The sequence below is a fragment of the Miscanthus floridulus genome, chromosome 14, assembly GCF_019320115.1.
Source record: "Miscanthus floridulus cultivar M001 chromosome 14, ASM1932011v1, whole genome shotgun sequence".
In the NCBI taxonomy this organism is placed as follows: Eukaryota; Viridiplantae; Streptophyta; class Magnoliopsida; order Poales; family Poaceae; genus Miscanthus; species Miscanthus floridulus.
The window spans coordinates 40,831,912-40,841,112 of NC_089593.1; the positions used below are offsets into that span (position 1 = coordinate 40,831,912).

At 44.4% G+C, this 9,201-nt stretch overlaps 1 long non-coding RNA gene across 1 annotated transcript; it reads left to right on the top strand.

The window, feature by feature from the left end:
• Positions 1-3,340: 3,340 nt before the first annotated feature.
• Positions 3,341-5,323, top strand: LOC136502801 (uncharacterized). Its single transcript, XR_010770706.1, has 3 exons — positions 3,341-3,471; positions 4,605-4,737; positions 4,839-5,323. It is a non-coding gene; the product is annotated as an uncharacterized lncRNA (long non-coding RNA).
• Positions 5,324-9,201: the final 3,878 nt, after the last annotated feature.

Below are 9,201 nucleotides of genomic sequence, written 5' to 3' on the forward strand. Positions count from 1 at the left end.
TTTTTTCATTGATTCATTGCATATATATATATAAATACAATTTGGACGAGTATACGATTGTATTCGTCCAGAAACATAATAACTAACCTAAACTATTAAAACTACTTATACTAAATATAAACTACTTAATCTAAATATAAGAGGATCATGCTCGCCTCGCTTGCTTGGGAGGAGGTGAGTCGGAGTCGTTAGAGTCGAAGTTGTCGTCATCGGCGTTGTTGTCGTCCTCCTCATCCTCATCCTCCTCCAGGTCCTCCTTCTCGGAGCTCCACGGAGGCATCCAGTCATCGGAGGAGATGTCCTCCTCAAAGGATTGGTGGGTTGGCAAGTCATCCTCGCTGGACGATGGGCTACTCGGAAACTTGATGGGGTTGTCCGACATTTTCTTTGCAGATTGGAAGAGAAGGGGATGATGGATGAAGAAGAGGGGTGGTTTTAGAGGGAACCAGGCTTGAAGAATATGTAGAGCAGTGAGTATGGCTCTTTGGCTTTAGGCGGCAGAAGTAATGGTGATTTGACGGCCTTGGAAGTTGAAGGCATTCAACACTCATGCTGAATTTTTACCGCAGGTTGACTAAACGCTAGTTTTGGACCACCAGCCAAAACGCATATCCTAGTCGGCCTGGATTTTCATGCGACGGAGGACATGCAACCCCAATAACACTGCCACATCTATCGTTAACCCGTCGGTGGTAGCAGTTTCAACTGTTTCCTTCCATAGGAGGCCTCGCTATCGGTCAACCGACGGTGGAGGTATCACACAGTCGCTTCTATCGCTACGACAGTGAAAGTGATGATAGTGATAAGTCAATATGTGATAGTGTGTAGCCCTCCATGTGCTGATTATAGTACCAAACATGAGTTAGTGGGGAAAATATGTGTAGCATAATATCCTGTGAATCTCTAAATATCTGTTGGTAGTATATGTATATTCTGAAGCAAAGGAGTGCATGGCCAAAAATGGAGAAGGCGCTGCTTCAGGGGCAGCTCCATTTGAACATTGAAAAATACCTTAGCTTTTAGTTAACCCAAATTTATCTGTTTCTGAACTATGATGGTGTGGTTTAGCATTTCATCGAGCGATGGAAAGGCAGAAGACAACAAGGAAAAACCTTACCATGTATGGGGAGGAGGAAGAATGTGGAGTAGTCACGACGCCATCAGAGCGGAAGAAAAAGCACAACTCTGGTCTGCCATGGTAGGCAGCCGATACGTGGTGAAGGTGGCCGAAAAGGGCAAGGATCTGGCACAAGGGCTGCACCTTCGGTTGGGGCGGGCGTGAAGCCGGTGGAGAAGGCCGGCGGCGGCGGCGGACCCCTGCCATCTGAGGCTTCCGGCAAGGGTTACATCCTTTCGTGGTGGCCGCGAAGGGAGTTGAGGGGATGAAGCGGAGGCAGCGGTGGAGGGAGCCAGAGTCGGTGGTGGCGTGGGCATGGGCAGCTGGCGGCGTCCGTGGATGGAGGCGGAGGTTGCGACATAGGAATCGGGTAGGGGACGAGAGGTAGGGAAGGGGAGGGAGCCGGTGATGGGGACGGCGGGTGCGGTGGCGCTGGTAGGGGCTGCGAGCGACACGGAGGGCACGCAAGTCGTGGCATAGAGGGCGGCGGATGGCACCGGGGCGTGGGCGGCGCAACGTGGTAGAAGCTTCGCGAGGCAAATCTTTTTAGTCGATCCCTTTTTTATTCCTGTTGTTGACCCTACGCGAGAGATGTAGAGGTATGAGCCTACCATTGATGGAAAATCTAATGGCTCGGGAAAAGGGGTGACATGGCTGTCTGCCGGATCAGATAGGGTAGTATAGAATAAGGGAAAGGTATAGACGTGATAGAAGCTTCGCGAGGCGGATCTTTTTAGTCGATCCCTTTTTTTTATTCCTATTGTTGACCCAACGCGAGAGATATAGAGGTATGAGCCTACTGTTGATGGAAAATCTAATGGCTAGGGAAAAGGGGTGACGTGGCTGTCTGTGGGATCAGATAGGGTAGTATAGGAATAAGGAAAAGGTATAGATTCAAATTCTCCAAAGATTTTGCATTTGTAACATGTAGTACACCCAAAAGATGGTACAGTAATTCATAGCCAGTTCCATCGTACGTCTTCTTACTTATACGTTGCACCCGTCTCATTGTCGGCTCATTTCCATCAAGTGATAGGCGACTTTTCAATTACAAATTACTTCCTCAGTATCTTAATAAACCAATCCCTATAACTATTTTAAGTCAAATTTTTTTTTGTTGATCAAATTTATAGAAAAATATAAATATTTGTGATACCAAATAAGCATATTATGATTGTTTACGGTGTACCTAATAATATTAATTTTGTGTCATAAATTCCGTTGCTCCTTTCTATAAATTTTATGTTAAACTTAAAACTTTTGAGTTAAAACAACTCTAAAAATTAATATTATTAAGGTATAGAGGATGTATAAAAAAAGATCTTTTTTACTATGGTTGAGAAGGCGTCAGGAACCGTTAGCTGTGTCAATGATTGGTGGGTCCATATGAGGGAAGGCGTTGAGAGGCGTCAATGAGGGAGGCGTCGGGAGGCGTTGGTTGTGTCTATGGTCGGTGGGCCCATATGCGCCGTAACGCCTCCCAACGCCTCCAAAGTTGAGAGAATTAGGACTTCTGATAAAAAAGTGGTAATTCATTTTTTGTAGTTATTTTTTTAATCAATGGTAAAATGGTAAATCTATAATTATAAAAATAATGTTTTAAGTAGTATAGTTGGGAGGTATGATTTAAGTACTATAGTTTGATGAATATTTGCTTTTAAAAAAAAGATGAATTGTGAACGTTCAAACCGTTAGTAAACATCTCATCTGTTGGACGCTTTCCTGTAAGCATTTCCAACATAATAATTCCGTAGCTGTAGACATCGCCTTAGGGTTCATTCGCCGCCGTCGTCCGCCATCCGTCCACGGGAGGACCTCGACGCGCTGCGCCGCTCCTGCATCGTCTCCGGCGAGATCTGGGCCCGACCCCTCCTCAGCAGCCCTCAGCTCCCCAACTTGTCCCATCCTATCTTTGTCTCGGTCTCCCGAGAGGCGATGGCGCCCCTCGAGCAGCGCACCGGCCGCGCCCTCCCCCTCTGTTCCTGTCGCCAGTGAGTCCGCACCGGCGGCCCCCTCCCCCCGTTCCCCTCGCGGGTGAGTCTCCACAGTCTCTTCTCTTCCCTTCCCTCTCTTTCTCTCTCTCTCTCTCCCCCCCATCTCTCTCGATGCGGCAGGGCAGTGGCACGGGCGAGCCTTCGCCCGGCGCTGACTCCAATCTGACCTTGGCTTCGAGGTCAGTCCCATGTCTCCACATGTAGTTGAAGCCAACGAGCAGCTCCGTCACGACGGTCTCTGTCTTCCTCTGGTCTGCGAAGTGGAGCGTCTGCAGCAGCAGCACGACGACGTGAACGCGATAGCTGGGAGGCCATCACCCTGTTCATGCTTTAGGACGATGGTGCCAAACCCACACCCAGGTATACTGCTACTACTGGATTATAAGTTGATTTTTTTGTTACATATAATGCCACTGTTCTTGTGAAGATTCTGCAATCACTCTATACCTCCATGTTGGTTTTCTTCAGTGACATGGAAAGCTTAATGCAGTGTCTAACCCTATGGCATCATAAATTAGTTAGTGCCTTGGTTTGCTTCCTCGTTCTAAATGTCCTCAGCTATATGAAAACTGAACCACAATCTATTCTCAACTGTATGCCCAAAAAGCTTAAGCATGATCTAGTGTAGAAAAAAACTGTAAATTGATACTTGTCAGTGTCAGGTAAAGCTGTGTTGTTATTGGTATAGATTTGAAATTAGTCTGTTAATGCTAGCCGTCAATATCTTGGAGGAAAAGGCATCAGCTCATACCTGATCATAAGAAAGAATATCATTTTAAAAGAAAGTAACCTGTTAATGGTTTGAACCTGAAAGATGTTCGACCTCTGACAAGGACATATGGACAAGTGACTAAGGAAAAAAACTATTAGTGCTTCAGAAAAGCTCCCTGATTGATGCATTATTATTGGAATTAACTATTATCAATGATAGCAGCATATGTTTTAGATGTTTGGATCCTTCCTATTGGCGCTAGTTGCTTTCTGTCACTCTTTGGACACAACAGCAACAGGGTGTGCTTCTGCCTCCCTCCATACCTAAAAGGAAGGTTGTTTTAGTTTTGTCCTAAGTTACACTTATGTAAACCCAGTTTATAGAAAAAATATACTAATATGTACAATACATGTGCTGCTCAATAGGTCACAGAATACATGTTCTTTATTGATTGTTATCTTTTTCTTATTTCTAAAAGCCACTTGTTGCAGGTAAATATATCCTTATGAACTTCTTTTGTCTTTGGTTTATGAGTGTTTTTTTAGACATTTACTTTTATATTATTTGAATCTAGAGTAGCACTTATTTTTTGTGGGGATTGGGGACAACCCAATATTTAATGCATGATTATTCAGTAGTGTGGTTAATATTTTGTAATATCACCAATCTAGTGCTAATCTTCTGAACAGACACAGCAGATACCTGTAATTACATTCCTCATAGATATAGCAATGTTATATTCTGGAGAGAGCTCTGGTATGATTGTCACTCTAATTTGCAGGTGTTCTGTTTGGTGGCTATGGAAAAGACTCTCTTACTTCACGACATCTTCACTCCTTTACTTAACGACATCAATGGGCTTGGTGTTTGGTGTTGTTACCACCTTGGTAGTTGACATGGCGTTTCTTATACAGGTAAATGAAACCCCCATAGACAATCTTTGTTTGTTTCCAGCTCTAGTTCAGTGACTTCTCTACCAAATGCTTGTTTTATGACTATTGCGTTGCACCTACAGGCAAACACATATGACCAGCTCCCAGATAGGTGGGTACAGATGGAGAAGTTGGAAAACCATGCGCTGTTTATTAGCCTGGATAGAAGGAACCCTAAAATTTCTTGCTTGAACCCTGAGAGATGGGGAGGAAAGAGTAACTGCATTTACGTTGCCAGGCTATTGGATGATGCTAATCCTAAAGAGACTTGGACTGCGCTGGAGGTTGGTCAGTCAGTGCCCCACCACCATGTATTTGACATCATGATGTATCGTCATACATTCCCACCAGAATATAGGCAAATCAGTAGCCTCTGCCTGTTCCCCAGTCTGGTTTATGGCGCTAGCCAGTGATCTTGTTGGCCTACAGGGTTTTGGCTAGTTTTGCAGAGGCAATGGCAATTGCTCTTGTCCTAAATTTTAGTTAGCAAGGTCATTGTGACTCGAACAGTTTCCTAAGTTGGACCAGCGTTATGTGTTGGAAATACTTTTGATGTTGAATTTGGCAAGCCTGCTTGTAATCTGGTGAAGAACTGAACATCAGGATTGCATTTTGCTTTCGCCATTTGAACCCTGGTACCTGTGCACTTGCAAATCAAGCTGATGGTTTTTCAGGTTTCGTTACCATTTGCTGTTGCTATTGTGGTTACTGTTACTGGAGCAGGAGAAATTGGAGAAACGAATTACAAAAGTTTTGTACCTAGTTGTTACTAACAGTGGCTTTGTCATCTCTTCGCTTCCATGCATTTTCCCATTGTTTTAGTTTTCTTCTTTAAGCAGGTTTCAGATTTAAAATAAATGGGGGCAAAAAAATTGTTGCCACGGGTCAAAGTGCCAGCCAACAGCTAGGTTGGGCTCAACCACGGAGGGAGCCTAACCAGGCCGCGGTAGCCCAATTGGCCTAAGTGACAAGAGTGAGAGTATGCATTGTACTTCAGTAGTTCGATGTCTGCAACTTCGCCTGTTCTTTTATGCTGCGTTCTTGGTTGGTCTTTCAGCGAGGTGGGACTAAACCATCTGGCGCCTGCCTATCAACGAAGGCTCTGGCCATTTATTTCATGATGGGTCGAGCATGCTGTCCGTGGCCATACAAAATAGAATGGAAGCCCAACACCAGACCGGCCCGGGGAACAAGAGAGAAGCAAAGGTTGTGTGGGATCCGCATACCAGTGTGTGTAGAAACTTGTGGACAGGAGAAGAGCTCTTCCCCACTACACCACCCGTTCGGTCACCACTGTTCCTCCTCTGTCCTCTCCTGCCTCACGTCTCACACCAGCAGAAACGCCAGGCGCCAGCAGCAGCGGACCACCACCATGCCGCCAACCCTAGGGTCTACGAGGAAGGAGGAGGAGGGAGCAGCGTAGCGGCAGGCCGATGGTGTCGATGAGCACGATGCCTTACCCGCTGGGTCCATCGGTCCTGGCCGTCGCTGGGGGAGGAAAGGAGGAGGAGGAAGAGGGGTGGTGGGCGTGGGAGGGCGCCGCCGCCGCTGCGCCCACGGCCGTGCCTGTGCCCGTGCTGTCGGTTGGGAACAAGGAGGAGGAGGGGCCCTAGAGGGTGCGCAAGCCGTATACCAAGTCGCGCGAGAGCTAGACCGACATCGAGCACCACAAGTTCCTCGAGGCTGTAGTTGTGAGTCATCCCGTCCCGCTCTCTCCCCCGTCTTATTCCTGACCTAAGGGCCTGTTTGGCCTAGTACACCCTAGAGTGTCATCTCTTGGGGGCAATCACTCTTTATCCCACTGTGGAACATGACTGGCAGACATCCTAAAATGTTCGTTATCGTCCCGTAGTTAGATTTTGCCTAGTTGCCTTTAGGATTTCGCCCTACTAAGTTGTTCTGAATGGCAATGTCTTACCCTAAGGATAGCCGTTAGGATTTTAGTCACATGTATCTAATCCGTTATTATGGATCATGGTCGCATACATGGTTTGTCACCTAAACAGATGCTTTAGCAGTTTATGGACATTTTATACTTGTAGAATGCCTCGTGTCACACATCTGGAGCAGCTTTCTTACATATTAATCCTTCTTTCTTTTCATGTAACAACTTTGACCGTGACTAGAAAAAGATCAAAGCGTATGTTGGCTCCAAGACAGTAATACAGGTATAATTAAATCTACCCTTGGATCCTCAAATCTGTGCCATTGTCTCCCTTTGTAGTTGACTGGCTTTGTCACACAAGGTTTTAGGCTAGTTGCGATTTTTAATCTCACTGTTTTAGGTGAGGATATTTACATTTTTTTAAAGGAGATGCATACTGAGAAACTATTGGTTGCTCTGTATACCCACTATGTGGTTCCTGCTATACAACTATTACCTCCAAGGGCTACCATTGAATCACCCTGCGCGTCGCACTCGTTTATTCAAAGATTTGGTGCTCTCCAAAGTGAGAACAGGAGTTTCAACATTCTTTCACGGTCTTCCTCGTCCTCTTTTCTTACTTTCAGCTACTATTGTATTTCCTTCAACTTCTTTCGTTCGCGGTCGTCCCCGTCCTCTTTTCTTATCTTCAGTTCCCGATGCTGTCTTTTCTTTCCCTTCTCCTGATGCTTTATTTGCTTCTCCTCCTTTCCTTCCATCGCTTTCTTTCATGGTAGACGCAGCGATTGTTGGAGTTCCCATTGATGGCGATAGTGTCTGCACATCATCTGCATCTTCATTCTGTTCGTGCCCCCTCGTTCCTCCGGATATTTTGCAAAGTAGTCTTCCTTCTAAGTATCATCCACCAAAAAAATGTTAGATAGACCCGACAGTCTGGAATAATTTGTTGCAACTAAAATAATTTAATATGTAGTAAAAGCACAGACCATGATAGGTTTTCCATTTGAGGGTAAGTATTCTAGGTTGCGCTCAGAATGGAGCAACCTCGTTCATATTCTGAATCTAAAACTTTTCATTTCCTTCTATATAAGCGAAAGTAGTGCATGTCATGTAGCAGTTTTTGTTTTAGTATGTACCAATTTGGAAGTGACAATAATTATAAGACTCACCGGTGTGAAATCATGAGCCATTTGATCTCCGTCCCATGCCAATATATATTTTATTACATACGCCCCACACGAAATACTGCAACGGAACATAAACATAAGTAATTGGAGTACAACATTAATACAACAAAGGAAAAAGAGTACCTGTCGGTTTGGTGCGATATGTTATCATAGGGAACTATATCCTAGTCGTGCAAGTTAATTGGTTTTACAAATATAACCAAGTCTCTCTTGACCGAATACTCGATGCATGTCTGTATGCCTTCCACCTAGTGGATGGCGAGATAAATGTTAAGTTTGATCAACTGGTATTTGCAGTTACACAGAGGATCTGTACTTACCAATGCCTTCTTTAGGTCTCTGTCTCGCATTCCTGGTATAGAGATAAGTATTTGTACCTCTATCTTTATAAAATTCAACACTAGGAGAGCCCAATGGTTGTTGTTGATATGCATTGGCACAAAAACCTAGGAAAAATAATTGAAAACTATTGAGTGTATGGCTATAATCCAAACTGGCAAGATTTCCAAGATTCATAGTACAACACGAGATAGCAACCAAGCCAAAGTGTCAAAACAAAATCAGTTTTAGGTACCAAATGCCTTCCTTCACATTTTTCAGCAATTATCTTCTTGAATGTCGAGCGTTCGTCAGGACCCAGATTATTTGTTGCCAACTTATGGGCTTGGAACGTTGTTATATATGATGCCGACTCATTCTCCACATTGCTGATATGAACAAAGGCATTTATGACCTGCAAAATGTTGAGTTAGTACATAGTAGGTGTGTGCATGTTTGTACTGACAACATGGATCTGAAATGATGTTACCTCATCTACTATAAAGCCCCCTGTGACATTTTGGCGCAGCTGTTCTGCTGTAAGAACATGGCCATCTATGTGTACAACCGTAGCATGGTCGTAACTTGATACTAAGAAGATGGCAGCGTCTGTGTCAATTTGTTTCAAATTGTAATCATTGTCGATAATGGGCTGTCTTGGTTTGATATGTGTAGAGGGGTTGCCGATAATATGCTTCCCTAGTTCATTATTTGTAGAGGGGCCGCCTTTCTGTTGCGTGATGTTTTCCGTCCTACCATTTCTTGCAATGGGTGCTTCATCATTTATTCTTGCCAATGTCTATTGGAAACGTTTGTGGTGTGATTCCTGCAATTGGTATTTTTTTTTTAAATTCCAAAATATCTATTGTAGCACCAGACATGAACTAGTGATAACTGAATTTGTGCAGATGTAATACCTGCAGATGTGAAGATGTAGTCATAGAAGATGGCTGAGCATTTGTAGATGTAGGCATAGGTGGCTGAACTTTTGCAGATGTAGGCATAGGTGGCTAAACTTTTGCAGATGTAGGCATAAGTGGCTGAACATGTGCTGTT